The sequence below is a fragment of the Protopterus annectens genome, chromosome 11.part0 (assembly GCF_019279795.1).
Source record: "Protopterus annectens isolate FY-2018-M chromosome 11.part0, PAN1.0, whole genome shotgun sequence".
Lineage (NCBI taxonomy): Eukaryota > Metazoa > Chordata > Ceratodontiformes > Protopteridae > Protopterus > Protopterus annectens.
Genome location: NC_056745.1, coordinates 282,735,819 through 282,753,812, shown reverse-complemented (window position 1 = coordinate 282,753,812; position 17,994 = coordinate 282,735,819).

Genomic DNA, 17,994 nt, shown 5'->3' with positions numbered 1-17,994 from the left:
TACATATATACAGATATTTCAGGCATGGGCAATAATGACCTCCTAGACTGCTAATATACAGAAACAGTTATTCACATAATAAGCATCCAGGTTGCCCTTAAAATATCTAAAATAGATACTGTTTTAATGTAATTTGGTAGTCTATTCCATGCATCAGCTACTGTCTCAGAGAACCAATTAGTACACTTCTCATTCCTACAGAAACTTCTGTATAGATTGTCTGATGATTCTCTACTTTTTGATAACCCTCAAACATCCCAAGAGGTAGTTGTCTTTAAATGCCCCATATATATGTGTGGGTGTGGGTGTGTGTGTGTGTGTATAGATATATATATATATATATATATATATATATATATATATATGAATAAAGTATCTTCTTAAATATCTGTATGAAACACTGCACAAGTTCAGATATTTTAGTCTTTCATAATAACTTAAATTTTCATATCTATGGATGTACTTGGGATATTTTCTCTATACTCTTTCCAATATACTCATACTTATTTTCTGATAAGGTTTCTATATTGTTATTCCATACTCAAGTTTGGGTGTAATGTAACTAACTTCATCATTTCTGATTTCCTACACTTTATAAATCTTTTTATACAACCGATAGTTCTGCAACTATATAACCAATTGGTTGATTTGATTCGAAAAAAATCAAAGCTGAATGTACCCATATACCCAGGTTCTTAAATAAATCTGCAGTTGTAATCACTGTGTGATGTATTAAATATTCACCTTTTAATCTACATCTCCCAAATTGCAAATACTTAGTTTTTGATGTGTTTGTCAGCATATTATTATCCTATGCCTATATGGTCAATTTAGTCAAGTTCTTTTGAAGATATGCCCTATCTACAACACAAAATCAGTTTACCAATTTTCAAGTCATCTGCATATAGATTGTAGAACACCTCAGATGAAAAAGATAGATCTGAAAGATTCAATCTAAACAAGTATGGGCCTAGGACAGATTCCTGTGGGTCACCCTGACTGTAACTTAAAATGCAACCTGTCCAATTGCTGCATGATACTTGCTACCCCCTCTTTGTAAGCCACGCAGCTATCCATTTTATCAGAGTATATCAATACCTAGCTGTTCTAATTTATTGATCTGTGCTTTTTGGATTACCCTATCAAATGCTAAAGTTAAATCTATATAAATTATTTCACAGAACAATTTTTTATTTATAGCTGTTATTATATTATTATAGAACAATCTGCGGTGGTACAGCGGTAGCATTGTTACCTCACAGCAAGAGGTTCTCCTGTTCAATTCTTGGCTGGAGTGCCTTCTGTGTTGAGTCTGCATGTCCTCCCTGCGGTTGATTGACCTCCGAAAGACATGCGTGAATGGGCGTGCCTTCGCTGAAGGTTGGGCATTGGGCTGGCAACTAGGCACCATAAAAAATCGACTGCCAATCATTAGTGGACCGGACTTCCACTGTGGCGACCCCTAACCAGGAAAAGCCGAAAAGACAAACAAACATTATATTATTATAGAACATCATATTATAGGTGGTTATGGATCTAGTTTCAACATATGTATGCTGATATATGGTTTCAAGTCCCAACCTTTTAAATTCTTACAATAATTTATCCAATATAACCTTCTCCATTAATTTTCCACAGTGTGAAAGTAAACGTATGGGTCTGTCTGATTCTGGATTTGTCCTAATCCCCTTTCCCTTAAAGATAAGTTTAACAAGTGTATGTCTCCAGTCTTGAGGAATCTCACCATATTTAAATGACTAAGTGAATAACAGATATAATGGTACTGCAAGTTCATGCCAAAGTGTTCTCAGGTCATTATTAATTCTCTCTCCTACCTGTGCTTTGTTTGGGTCCAGTTTGCTTAGTTCTTTTTCAATATAATCTAATTTTATTTCAGTATCTGAGGTTCCATGGATATTACTAGGACAATTTATCAGTCCCTTATGCAGCCAAACTGCTTTGCATAAGAGTTTGTAAATACATGTATAATTTGTTGTGTCTGAGGATAAATTTTAGAATCTGCACACAGTTTATCATTTTGTGTGTCTTTACACCTACCACATCGTATGTATCTATAAAATGTTTTCCTATTATGCTCAATATCTTTATATAATTTTTATTCAAACTTTACTTCATCTTTTCTCACACTATGTTTAATCTGCCTCTCCAGCCTGTTTATTTCAGTTTTCAAAATCATACTACAACCTCTTTTCCATTTTTTATATTTTTGCCTCACTTTAATCATGTATCTTAATCTTATCTTATTATATCCTCCTGACATTGTCCACTTAAATCCTGATGTTATACTTTTTTTTTCATTCAAACAATTTCTGCTTCAAAACTTACTGCATTTATTCAGCATTGTTTCCACTGAACACATCACTTCAATTAGTTTTGTTTTACTTCCTTATAATCTGTTATTAATCTTCTGTGCATTGGTTTAGATTTCAGTTTAGTAGAATTATCTAGCAACAATTTAACTTTTAACCTTCATAACCCAATGATCACTACATATTAATGGCAGTAAAGCTTGACATAAAGTAACAGTAATTTCTTTGGGAACACAAACAATGTCTATTATATTCTGTTCCCTGGTAGGCAGTTTACAGTTTGAAGCAATTGTTGTTTCTGAGCGTAAATTGTCAATGATTTCCTTACTAATGTTTTTGGATCAATATTATTCCAGTCCTTTTCTGGTAAATTTATGTTTTTCCTGTAAGAAATATATGAATTCCTTTAGGTCAACAGCACTCAAAGTTGGCGGTCTATACAATCCAACAGTTGTTATATGCCCCAGGGTTGTCTTTATTGTCACAGTTACACAATCTACATTAGTGTTATTACTGAACATGTAAAAATCACACCTCATAACAATCCTGAATCCCTATCATTACACCTTCACCTGACTTTTGTTAGAATATCTGTTACATGATTAAAGCTAGATCTATACCTCCTTACATAAAGGCATTCTAAGGCATTTCTCACATCCTGCATTTTTGATCCAGACATGCATAACACTATTGAATATTCGCTCATTATCTTCTCTGTAAATGTTAAGCATCAGTTCCCCTAATAGTTGAATCTCTCCTGACCAGAACTGAAGAATCTTCATCCTCTAATTCAGTAGTATCTGCTCTATCAATTGTTATAAAAAAATTACATTCATCACCATTAGTCTTATTAATCACACTGTTTTCATTGCATATTACATTTGAAAGCATACAATTCTTATCCAGCTGGCTTTGTACATCTACAGTTTGAGCCATGTTGTCAGCTTCAGTTTTTTCTCCCCTCCTTTCTCCTCTTTTTTCTTACAGTAATGTTTTTAATTCTTCCAAGTTCAGTTTTGATTTCTTCATTTTCACCAGCCCTTTGCTTATTTTTTCTACTTAGTTTTTCTTTGAAAAAATGATGCCTTTTTCTGTAGATTGAAGGTTTTCCGACTGAACAATGTTATCATTCCCTGTAATGTGTGTGTTATGTAACAACCGTGTCCTTTTCATCATGTATTCACTTTGCTTTATACACATTATGTCTTTTTTTCTTCCTTATTATTCATTGCGAACTTATTCCTATCTTTATTATTTACTTCTACATGCTCTGAATCATCAGACTGCTGAATACTTGTATCCTAAATTCCAAAGTTGTCATTTGCAGTATCATGCTTAATAAGAGTTTAGTGAGCTTTATTTACAATAGACACCTCCTATCCTAAATGCATTCTATTTGTACTTATTATTTATCTCATCAATCCCGTCATTAATATATGTCACAACAGTTCTCCAAGTGCAATCGTCATCAGTAAGTCTGTATTTACTGCTAATAATGGTAAGCAAATCATGCAGTTATTGACATGAGGAATACAGGTCACCAATGTTATCAGGTATTATCTTTAAATATATATACCATTTAGTACACTTTTAGTACACTGTACAAGATACTTATAATTGAGCAAATCGTTAATGGCATACTAATTTAAGGAGTCCATATTTCAGCTGCAAATTAATATAGAATTTGAAAGGAAAAGGATAATCAAAACGAGTTACTGCAGAAATTAAAGAGATTTTGAATCAATTTCTATGAGAAAAATCACACAAAAAATATGCAACTGAAAATTAAATTACATACAATAAAGTCATTACTTTGCTCTACCGTACCAGTTGTGACAGACACACAAAAGCTGGATTTCTTTTATATTGCACTCAGTAGCTTCTGCTCACTATAATACTATTACTAGTAGCTTCTGCTTGCAGTCACAGCTTGTTATATCAGTAAAGATCTCTCCCTGCAGTCTGTGTGAATTTATAGCTGACCAGGCCCCTTGGGATGGCAAAGGTTTGCCTGTCTGTAACCTATCCCTTTCTAAAACAAACAGTGATAATTAGAGATAAAACGACAAAATTTCCATCAAAGTAAATCTTCCTGTCTACAAGCTATCCCTTTCTTCCTACACACACTGAAAAACAGAGGTAAAAAGTAAAATATAAATCAAAATAAAGCATATCTTACCAGACAACTGTACAGCCAATCACAAACCAACACAGGACTGTTTTAGATAAGCATGTTCTTGTAACCATCTCTGAGACAAGTTAGCATTTACTATCCTATGTGCTGCAAGCTGCATCAAAGAATCATTGCCTGGTGTGTGCCACCACAAAGGGCTAAGGTTAAAACATTTGAAATGGCATTTACACTGACAGCTGTAATGTTGTAGAGAAACTGCCATAACAGTCAAAACTGACTAGCTAGGTGTGAATGTAACAAACAACAGCATGCTGTGAGAATGTTAGTAATATGTCTCATTGCTTGGTATGGGTATTGTCTCAAGGTTTGCAACTCTCCCTAAGAGTCCATGGAATGCCACTACAGTATGTGCAAAGGCCATCTTATATCCTAAATAAGCTGTGTAGTGCACTAAGGCTATGGACTGTTAACAAGCTGCTTCTTGTATAAATTTAACAGCCATTAACAGGTTATTTGGAGCTCTTGCTTGTAAACTGCTGAATATCAGTTTGCCAGACGTCTTCAACAAAGTCCCAATAATGCTCACAGATACCATAAAGATGGCATGTTGTCAGCATCATTCCAGTTGAGAAATTTACTCCCATCTATTTGACCACTGTATCGTTATTTTATCTCACTTATATTTCATGCAGTCTGATGTGCAGTTGTTACCATCCTCTTTATTTTTCACATGAAAGCCTTTGCGACAAAGGCTTCTTGGTATGTTTCTTTTATAACAATTTTAAGTGAGGTTCTAACTGGAGTTTCTTTCTCTGTTTTCAGTTGTGGTGATATCAGAGGAGTCAGATGAGATTGACACATTTTTATTTGTTATATCATTCCCATATCGATGAGGAACAGTAAATCGCCTAGATAAAACTAAATATGACAGATATGTATTTATAGTTGATCTGCTAAACTGGAGATTGCAAATACTCATAAGCAAGTTGTATAATCCATCCCTACTCATATCTTTACTATTTCCTTTTAGGTTTGGCAAAGAGTTTTAGCTATTGTAAGTCTATCATATTAGTAATCTGCAAATAGATAAATAAAGGTAAGCAGATCTGATGGTAATGATGTAGGACATTAGACAGCGATGTCCATGACTGACAGAAAGGTAAAGACAGTAAGATAGAAACCTTTAATAAGGGATGCCAGCAACAGCCTGCTAATCAGTTCACATGACATGTTACGCAGATGGAAGGAGCACTTCCAGCAGCTTCAAAATGAAGAATAGCCCACTGGAAGCTATATTACTCCAGACACAGCCCACAATACAAGATAAATAAATGCCCAGCTCAAAGTAAGAAAAGCAGTAATGAAAATGAAGTCAAGGAAAGCAGCAGGCTCAGACGAAGTCATGGTAGATATTATAAAGATGTTGGGAGAGTTAAGGAGAAACGGCACCAGAGGGTAATCTTAGCAGTATGGAGAGAAAGGCATATCCCAGATGACTGCAGATTAAGCATTCTAGTATCAGTGCAGAAAAACAAATGGAACATTTACAGCTGTGGGCAGCGTAGAAGTATGAAACTCCAGTCACACTACATGAAAGTGCTGGGAAGGGTGACTGATAAATGAATATGCACAGTAGTAGAAAGAAAGATAGGAGATGAGTGGTTTGAATTCAGATCAGGATGCTGTACAACTGACCTGATGCTTACAGTGAGACAGATAGCTGAGAAGAAGGTAGAGATGAAGAAAGATTTCAACTGGGCATTCCTAGAGTTGGAAAACGTATACGACAAGGTCCTAAGACAGCTGATTTGGGCAGTTCTGTGATGGTTTGAAGTCCAATAAACATTAGTGGAATTAGTGTTGGCTATGTATAAGGACCCAATGACACAGGTAGAAACAGTGTTTGGACCATAGAGGAGTTTCCAGTGGGGATTGGTGTGCATCAACGTTCAGCTGTGCACTCACTGCTGTTCATATTGGTGAGGGACTAAATTAGCAATGTATGCAGATAATGTAGCATTACAAGCAGACTGTCAGCAGGAACTTCAGCAAATCATAGGGAAATGGAATGTGAAATTGCAAGTACATGGGATGAAACTGAATACAAACAAGACTGTTGTCATGGCAGCAAACAGGGGAAATCAGAAGAAGTAGAAAATTGAGATAGACGAGAAATAGTGGAACTGGTTAACAGCTTCAAGTATCTAGGAGTGGTGGTTAAGCAGAATTGAAGTCTGAATAAGGTCAAAGCTAGAATCTGAAGGGCTGCAGCCAAATGACACAGGGTCAGGGGTAGCATGTGACAGAAGAATGTCAAAGAAGCTGAAAAGTAAAGTGTACAAAACAGTGGTATATCCAGTACTGCTATATGGTTCAGAAACCTGGGCAATAGTGAAGAAGGGCAATTGAGGAAGCTAGAGGTAATGGAGATGAAGTACCTGAGATGGGTGCTAGGATGCACACTGTACGACAGACAAAGAAATGAGAACATCAGAGCAGAAGCCAAAGTAATACCATCTGCAGAGATGTTCAAGGAGAATAGATTAAGGTTGCTGAGGCAAATGTGCAGAAAGGCAGAAAATGATCTGTTGAATAAGATTTGGGAGAGACAGAAATAAGGTAAGAGGAAACAAGGGTATCCAGCAAAGAGATGTATGGACTGTATAAGATAAGACCTGTAACAGTCAGGCATAACTGTTGAAGAAGGTATGAGAGTGGAAATGAATTGAGAGAGCTAACTACAGTAGATAGGATACACCAACCCTATGTAGGAAATGGGAAAAAAGGCGTTGATGATGATGATGTTCATGACTGAAGTTCAGAAAGCGATGAATACCTGGCTGAATAGAGGAGGATTCAGGATTTCAGCAGCACAACTTCTCTGAAGGAAGTAAAGGCTCAAATCAGTATTACTCTGGCCCACATGGACATTATGTTCTCAGCATGCTACGAGTCATCTTGGAGAATGAATGCATAGTTGAGTGCATGCATGCACTGAAGTAACATCACTGCATCCTTGTACCTTAATAAAAACAGGAAAAATGGAGAACCAGACACCTGAAACAAATCACGTGTTGTAGAATTCCTTCCAGTACTTGCAATACCAGTTAACAATACAAATTGCTGCAGAATACAAGCCCTGTTTTGTTTTCATTTCATGGCAAAGAAAGACAACCTGGAATGCAGAGATGGTTCTGGCATGAAACTGTCAGGACCTGGCAGTTGAAATGGCAATAGTTTTAAAAGCAAAGAAATAAAGAAAATAAATTGTGGCAGATATATCAGCACAATTTGATTTTCTTCTACAGAATAATGTCATAAATGTGTGCTATGATCATGGACAGCCCACTTCTGACAGACATTATTGTCATCATTGCATTTTGTATATTTTTGTAAAGCATTATTCTGCTATTACACAGTTCTGTCCAGTGTCACTTAAAAGTGTTTTAAAGAATGTGAAAGAAATCGCTTGTACACATGAAAACATTCTCTTTTTCTTTACAGATGAATTAAGGATGTACATTTTTAGGTATCCCAACACCAACCATAAAGTTCTCCTTCACTGATGAACCATGAAAAGGCCATAAACAGTCTCTCTCTGTGGAGGAATGGATAGATCCTAAAGATTCTGAATATTGTACAGAAATAATTTTAAATGTTTTCTTTCTATTTTTTTTTACATTCAGAGCAATCTTTGTTATTTACTTTATTTGTTTGATGAAAGGATAAGTGGAGTAATCCTTTGCAGACCAGTTTCAGCCATGCTCTGACACACAAGGGCAAGGATTAATGCAATTTATGATGGATACTATAGATGACAGCTTGGATGCTTTAAACAACTCTGAACTACAAATACCAGTTCATAATCTAATATATATATATATATATATATATATATATATATATATATATATATATATATATATATATATGCAACAAACAGAACCCAGCACTAGATTACCGTGTTGTAAACAATAGTTGTGTTGAGCAAAATAAGGTTCGACCCATATTTCTTTATCTGGTTTATTAATCCTCCATTATAATGGCTTCGGACAGCCACGACTCCACAACAAGCAAACCGGTTTCACCCAATAGGCATCCTCAGTGCTCAAATGCCCGGATTCACTTGCAACACATTTACATACGTTTTATCAAAACTTTTTTAAAGTATCAGATTCTTTTACAACAAAATACATCTAAACATGCACCTCTGTTTTTAGAGGCTGACTGAACTAATAACCTAGCACATTATTGAAAAATAAAATAAAAATAAAAATAAAATTCATCCTATTCTACTTGACAATATTTGCCTACTAGGCATATTTAAAAACATAAGACACAAATAACTTATTGGAAATACTGTATATTAAAGATTCTCATTTAATCCTGGTTTATAAATTGCTCCCAATTTTAGTATCCACATCTTCTCTTTTGAATCTAACATTTTATGTTTCTTTATTGCAGTAATGTTATCACCCAACACCTTATCTATAACCACAAAAATGAAATGTGCACCTCTATGATCTACCTGGTGCTTATACAAAGCACTACGAGTTCTTTTGCAGTTTATATCACTAACATGAAGGGCAATCCTATGTTTAAAATGTCTGGAAGTCTGCCCAATATAGAAAGCACCACACTTACATACTACCATATAGATGATCCAATCAGTATTACATGTTATTGAGACCCTAATATCATAGACTCTAGTGGTGTTAACAGATGTGAAGGACTTGGTTTTAGATACTACCTTGCACTATACACAATTCCCACAGAATTCCTCTCATACATTCTCTTTGTGTTGTTTTATTCATAAAGGAAGTTTTTTATGTTTATTAATATATTCTCCTAAATTCTTCCCCCTACTGTAACCAACATTACAATGGTCATCCACCATCTGTTTAAAAAAGGGATAATTTTTTTAAAATCGACCAATGTTTCTCTACAATCTGTTTTATTTTGAATGTATTAATACCATAGGTAGTGATGAATCTCAATTTATCCACTGTCTTAATGTTCTTCCCATTATCTGTGCTTAACAACTTACTTCTATCCTGTATTCTACCCTGTGCAAGGGCACTGGAGATCAGCCTACTATCATATCTCCTATGTATAAATCTATCATGCATATCTGCTGCCTCTTTTTCAAAATCTTGCTGTCTACTACAAAGGCGCTTTAATCTAAAAAATTGTGCTTTTGGTATATTTTTGGCTATGTGTCTAGGGTGGCAACTACTGGCTTCTTATATTGAATTATTTGTAAAAGGTTTCCTAAACATACTAGTTACAACTGTTCCATCAATCAATTTAGTAACATTAACATCTAAGAAATCAATATTGAATTGTTCTGTTTTGCTAGTAAATTGTATCCCTAAAGTATTATTATTCAAATAATTAATAAATTCATACCATTTTTCAATGGTCCCCACCCAGACACACCAACAATCGTCTAGATATCTTCGCCACATGTCCATATATTGTTTAAATTCATATGTGTCATTGTATATCATTCTAGCTTCTAAATAGCCCATAAAGAGGTCTGCATAAATGGGTGCAAAAATTTGTACCCATAGCAGTACCTCTCATACATAAAAAACAATCAGTTTTATACATAAATGCATTATGTTCTAAGACTATGCTTAACATTTTAAGCACAAAGTCAATCTGGGGTCTACTATACAACCCAGAATATTCAGCCCAATAGTTGACTGCAGCCAGGCCCATTTTATGAGGAATACTGGTATACAATGACTGGACATCTAAAGTACACAGATATGCATGTATAGGCATTTCAATATCACTCATGAGTCTCAAAAATTCAGTACTGTATTTAATCCTAGCTCTAATCAATGGCAATAAAATTTTTAATTTGCCTTCCAGAAAAATAGACAGTGGTTCAATTAATGACCCCCGACTTGACACTATTGGTCTCCCTGGAGGATTTAAAATTGTCTTATGTATTTTAGGTAGTATGTAGGAAGTGGAAGGTTTCATTTCAGCAACCCTCAGCTGTTCACAAATTTCATTTGTTAGCATCTCCTTAATGACAGCATCCTCTAGAAATGCATCAATAATAACTTTAAATCCACTATATGGATCAAAAGGTAGTCTCAGATATGAAATAGGGTCAGTAAGCTGTCTCATTACTTCTTTATAATATTCATTAGACTCCCATAACACTATTGCCTCACCTTTATCTGTTTTTCCAACGACCACCTTGTCATCATTTCGTAGATTTTGCAAAGCTTCTCTCTGCTTTTTATTTAAATTACTACTTTAATTTTTTAAAATGATATCCTGATTATTATGAAGTTCATGTAATACACGTTCTTCAAACATCCTAACAGTAGGGTGGTAAGGGGGATGAAAAGTTGACTTTTTAACCTTAAAATCACATGTTGATGCATTTTCATTCTTGTCGTTAAAGAAAAACTTTAAATTTAATAAACGACAAAAGTTTTTACCATCTGTAACAGTAGACACATGAGATACATAAAATGCAGGCACATAATTCAGACCTTTATTGAGTGTATCATTTTCATCCTTTGTTAAAGTATAAGGTGTCAAATTCACTACCAATTCATTCTCATTATGTGCACCAACTAATGATGGAATTATGTCTCTAACATCATTCTGTAGTTCTGTTCCACATTTTGAATATCTATGCTTCTTTCCCCCTCATCTAAAGGGCCCTTGATACGCTTTGTTATAGGTGATAGAATGACCCCTTGTTCTAGTATTTCTACATCAGTATCAGTCAAATTTGAAGAGAATTCAGAAGTGCTAGAGTCACCTTTCTTAGTGTTAACACTAGTTTTTTCTCAATATTGAATGAGCCCTTTTTCTCGTTATAACACCTTTCTTTTCTTTATCAGTGTTAAAACGCACCATCTGTTTTTTCTGTTTCCAAGTGTACATTGCTCCATCTTTGAAGTCATTCATGTCTCTAGTGTATTTTTTCATTTTACGTGCTTGTAACTCTTTTTCATAACTTTCCATCTCCTGCTTATATTTATTTCTCATTACAAAACTACTGTCATTAATGAACATTTGTAAATGTTCATAACTCTCATTGACATCTGTTGTAAGTTGCACCAAATGTCTATCATTGTATTCAACTAAAAGTTCCAAAAACATTTTCGATGTTACCTTCTGTATGTCTTGCCATTTATTAGTGAAAGACTCATCATCTTGGCCCACACCCGGCTCTACATAAACATGTAGACCTCTCAGCGCTATACCCACAGCCAAATATGCCTTCAGTAGTTTAATGTGCCATACATTGCTTCTAAACTTCTTTGATCGCTTAGTCAAGCATCTAAAACATGTCTCCATGTCTACATCCATCCCTTTCTTATTTGAATTATGTATCTGCAAAAACGTTTTTTCACCTCCGGAAAACATCGTGACGTCATCCTTGTCCAAACCATCCAAGTATCCTCGCAAGTCAAACCCTGCAGCCATATCCAGTATATGCTCAAACAGGTAATGCAACAGTAGCTATGACTATATCATAGAAGTCTGATTCTGTACATGTTCCTAACATTATACACATAAAATCACATTTAAAAGTATGTTTATGATTTCAAGAATACCTGTATATGAAAACAATAATCCCAATTTGAAATGTATACAACTTCAAAATGATGTGACCTTTCTGGAGTCCTCAGCTGTCAATATCAATCTATTTTTAAAGTAAGGATAATTTTTTCAACCTTAACAAGTCTGAAAAAATATATGCAGAAAAAGGATAGGAAACACCAGACCACGGCAGATGAAAATCAGATAAAACTCCAAATTTAATCCACAAATGCAGTACAAACAATGGTGAGTGCTTTCGTAGCCAAAGCTACTTCATCAGACAACTCAATACATTACTCAGTGATTTTTTTAAATAGCATCAGCCAATCAAGGCCAATTTCCAATAAAAACAATTATGTGTTTTTGTTTTTGTTGTTTTTATTGGAACTTGGTCTTGATTGGCTGATGCTATTTTCCTATCCTTTTTCTGCGTTTACTGTTTGTTTGGGAAATCAGTTTGCCCACACTGCATTATATTTTATTTGCTGAAAAAATATATATTTTCACTCTTGCAGAAAAGGAAACTATCCAGGAACTCAGCTGAGTATCTCTATGGTTCTGTTGAGCTAGGAATAGTGACCTAGCTAGAACCTCTGGTGATATCTTCAGTTTGGAATATCATAGCATCATCACTGTGGTAAGCAATTTTGAATGGATTCATCCATCCATCATTCCACTCTAAGTTTGCATTTCATTGACTGTGTTAACCCTACTGGGTAAAGCACATTTTCTGAGGGGAGATAAATGGATCTATTGAGTCATTACTCTTACAGAACCTATACATGGAATCAATTGGGATGCATGGACTGGCTGCCCCAGTGGACACAAACATCTGTACACATTAACCATCCTTGTTATGTGAAGCTTTCAGCATCCACAAAGGGGACATGTGAGGAATTCTTAGGCATCATCTTAAAGAATGCTACACCAATTCCATGACATGATGCTACAACTTGTGGAAGAAAATATTTAGTTTATGCAAACAACAGAGGAGAAAACTAGCACTTTGTGGGTATTTTATGACATGTCATATTTTTCTGAGATCCTGGGGCCACTGACTGCACCCATATTGCCATCCACACAGTGTCCCGTACATCAACCTTCAAACACTGGACCCCACCCAGTTTGGGTTCGTGAAGGGCCGATCTTGTCTCCTGAACCTGATTGACTTCTTTGAATCAGTCTCTAGAGCTGTAGACGAGGGTAAGGAGGTCCACACAGCTTATCTGGACCTCGCCAAGGCCTTTGACACCATCCCCCACTCTGGAATCATAGATAAACTTACTAAGCTGGGCATAAATCCCTATGTCACTCAATGGGTTGCCAACTGGCTTACTGACAGAACCCACATTGTAAAAGGAGCTGACTCCAAATCCAGTTCCATACAAGTGACAAGTGTAGCACCTCAGGGTTCAGTCCTGGGACCGCTCTTGTTTAGCATCTACTTCTCTGAAGTACAGGCCAACACTGAGGGTCTCTGACTAACAAAGTTCACAGATGACTGCAAACTGGGAGCCATTATTGAATCCCCAAATGATGTGGATATTCTACAAAAGGGCCTTACAGAAACAGATGCTTGGTGCCAGAGCCATGGGCTCAAGCTTAATGCCAAAAAATGTATAGTTATCCCCTTTGGGAAAACCCATGTACCCATGAATTACCACATAGGTGGCAGTACACTAAACACCGAAAGTGTGATGAGCGACTTAGGGACACAGGTGGACAGTGGTCTCATCTTCAATAACCACATCACCACAACAGTCAGAAAATCCTTCTATGTGGCACACCTCATCACTAAGGGCTTTTCATCCAGAAAAAGGGAGGTCATTGTCCCACTGTACTAATCCCTCATTAGACCCATTATAGAGTACAACTCCCCGTTTGGTATGTACCTCACAAGACATCTGCAACAACTGGAAAGACCACAGAAATACCTCACTAAAAGAATCACTGGCCTAAAACCTCACTAAAAGAATCACAGGCCTAAAGCAGATGCCCTATGCTGACCATCTAAAAAAACTCCAGCTATACTCTGTGGCATATCGTCTACTCAGTGGTGATCTCTGCTTAACATACAAGGCCATGTCAAACCCTGAGCTGTTGGACATGCTCCACTTAAAGAAATCCCAATCCCTCAGAGCCACACGCTCCAGGGATCTAAACCTTGTCATCATAATGAACAAAATATGCTGGAGGGACAGGTTCCTGACCCAGTGACTCCCCATACTCTGGAATAGTCTGCCCATACATGTCAAGCAGAGCACCTCCTTGGCCCACTTAAAAAGGAACCTTGACAATTGGATGGGAGATAGGAAATTCACCTCGGGGATCACGTCAGTTGCCCTGCTAGACAGGGGCCCAGGGAAGTAAATATTGTGGAAGAAATATCCAGGGAATTATTATGGCTAGGCTTGTATAGGCCCTAGGGCTGATAGCCTAGTACCAACCTAAGAACCTATGAACTTATCTAAAAAGACTTCAGCTCCATCAACTACCACGTGATGTGCAGGACACAGGGTATTATATACACTGTGTCTCTGTGTAATATAGACAGTTCCCATGATTCCTCCATCTAGTAAAAGTGCAACATCTACCAGAAATTTGTGAAGGGTGACTTTCCATAGCTCCATCTAGTAGGCCTTGCTGACCCACACATAAGTATTCCTCATAGCATGGTAGAAATGTGACAGTTACAGGACATTATCAAATGTACAGTAAGACTTGTGATGGCTCACTTCTGTGATTTGGATACACCTAACAGTGCAATGCAGAATGCATCAAAAACATGCATCAGAAACCTGTAGCAAGATAGCTGTTGGCATCATGCTCTACAATATGGTGCCACAAAATTAGTTAAAATGCAGAAATAGTACAGTTGTGTAAGTTAACATACCATAACAGTAGCTGTTTGAATGATCACTGCTGCAGTAGTCTTTGCTTTAAAGGTTATATCCAGCCAAGGATATAACAGCTGAACACTTCCAAGCTTCAGGGCACCTTCCATTTACCAAACTGTCTGGCAGGTTGAGCTGAGCTGACTAAAAGACAAATTTGGGCACAAAGCTCTTTAGAGGTTTCTTACCAACAGAAAAAGAGAGGATGAGCCCTGAAAGGACAATGCTAGGAAGAACAAAAATAAATAACCACACCCTGGCATAGACAACACACCAAAAACAAGGATGGAGGGAGAGAGGGAGAGCTTCTACAACAGTGATCATTCAAACATCTACTATTATGGTAAGTTTACTTATACAACTCTACTACGTTCTTTATATTGATCACTGCTGCAGTAGCCTTAGCTTTATGGATAGATTATCTTGGCTAAGTACATTTGGAGGAGAAGAGTCCAGAAGCCCAGGAGAAAGGTCCTCGATCTAAAATATTTCTAGAAATCAACCCTTTGCCAAAAGCCATAGATGAAGCCACGTCCCTGCTAGAGTTGGCCATGACCCTGCCTGCAATAGTTTTGTTATGGTGAGTATAATAAAAGGTAATTGCCTTAGGCAAACATTTAGAAATAGTTTGCTTTGATACAGGTTATCCCTACTTCTTAAATTCACAAGAAATGAACAATTGATGTGAAAATCTGAAAGATTTAGTTCTCTCAAGACAGTACCTGCATTGTCTGTGACTATCCAAGGTATGGAGTATCCTTTTTACTTCATTTTTAGGTTCAGGATAGAAAAAGGGGAGATTGATAGTTTGACTTAAAGAAAACTCTAATACCACTTTAGGCATAAAAGGATTATTTCTAAAAAAAATCCTTGTCTCTGTGGAAAATGAGATTGGGTTGACTCACTATAAGAGCTTGTAACTCAGATACCCTACTTGCAGGGGTCAGCGCAATCATTAAAACTGTTTTCCATGTTAAGAACCTCGTCAGCCAGGTTAGCTGATTCAAATAGAGCAAGTGTTAGCTTTTCTAACAGGAATTGAGATCCCAATAAGAGGTCACTGGTTTACTTGGAGGCCTCTTATGTAAAACCCCTTTCAAAAACATTTTGACATGAGAAAGAATTAAAAAAGGAGGACCCATGCCCAGACATGCTGAACTGGCCAATAAATGAACCTTGCTGGAGGAATAAGAAAGGTCATACAATAGTAACTCACATAAATATTGTAAAACCAGAGAAAACTTAGTCCTGAATCTGTGCTGGTTATTTTGTTGGCACTACCTAGTAAACCTTTTCAGTTTGCTAATATATGATTTTCTATTAGCAGGCTTTCTTGCCTCCATTAGTACCTAAGTAAACAGGTGCCTAAAGGGAATTAAAACCCTATCATCCAGGCAGTTAATTAAAGTTGATTGGTATCGGGGTATATCAAACACCCTTGTTCTTGTATGAGCAAATCAAGTCTATGAGGAAGCTTGTGGTAATTGTCCCTGGCCATTTCAAAAAGAAGACAAAACCATGGTTGCCTGGGCCAAAAGGGAGTCACTACAATGATCCAGGGGGATTCCTTCTATGTCTTCAGAAATACTATGGATATTAGTGGAAAGGGTAGGAGAGCATACAGGAACATCCTGTCCAAAGAAAAGAAAAGAAAAGGCACATGTCTTCCAGGCATTCTTGCATGGAGTCCTGGAATGGTCTCTTGTCAGTTGATTGGTCAGAGAGGAGGTAAAGAGGCCTACTTGAGGAACTCCTCACAGATGGATCAAATCTTAGAAACCCTCCTGATCTAGTTTCCATTTGTGAGAGTCTGCCCTTGTTCTGCTCAGCTTGTCTGGCACACAGTTTTGCTCTGATGGAATCTAGGTTGCCTGTAGAGTGACATTTTGCTATATCCCTAACTAACATGGCTAGTCTGCAGAGGAGGTACTACCTGGTTCCTTCTTGCTTGTTGATGTACCACAAGACTGTGGTATTGTTTCGAACAACTTGAAGAGATCTTGGGGACCAATGATGATAAAGAGAGTTGAGTGCCTTGATCAAGGCAAGCATCTCTCTTATATTTATGTGCTTGCATCTGTCTTTGGTGTCTCACACACCTTGCACTTTTATCCTTCATGAAACTGATCCCTAAACAAAGTCCAAGGCATCTGTGGTGACTGGCAGATTTGGAACAGGGCGGGAGAAGGGGGAAACCTGCATTTAGGGATATCTGTTGTCTCCACCAAATGATTTCTCTTTTGACAAACCCCAGCACTGGTATCTGAAAAGACAAAGGGTGTTGGTGCTGGGACCAAAGAGACTTCAGATACCACTATATCTTTCTCATATGGAGTTTTGCCAGGGGTATTATGAGAGTCATAGAAGCCATGAGAGCCAAAATCCTGAGGTATTCCCTCCCAGTGTCTCAAGTCTGAGTAGAACACCCTAGAAATAAATCTAGATATAGATTTGTTTTCCTGTGGAGGAAAAACTCTTTGAACTGTGGTGTCTAGTTGACATCCAAGAAATACAATGCTGTGAGAAGAAGAATAGAAAAACTTTTGAATGTTCTCTTGGTATTGCAGGTTGTGTAAGAAATCTCTCAGTCAAGAGAAAGATTCCTGACACTTTGCAAAAAACTCTGCAAAGATAAGCAAATTCTCTAAATATGGAAAAATGTGGACACCCTATAGCCTGCAATGAACTATAACTGGAGCTAGACATTTTGTGAAAACTGTTAGTGCAGTGGATAGTCCAAAGGGTAAGGCAGAGAACTGATGATGTGATCCAGACACATAAAACCTTAAGAAATACCTAAAGTATGGATGAACAGGAATGTGATGACAGACATCTTTTAAATCTAAAGGTAACTTGAAAGAGGAAGAAAAGGTGACAGATTGTGAAGTGACACCATTTTGAATTTGGGCACTATCACAAACAGGTTTAGGAAAGAAAGAAAGATCCAGAATTCATCTCCAAGCATTTTCTTTCTTTCTTTCTTTGGCATTAAAATCATCCTTCAATAAAACCTCTTTTCCATGTGGGAAGGGGAACAGGTTCTATTACTCCATGG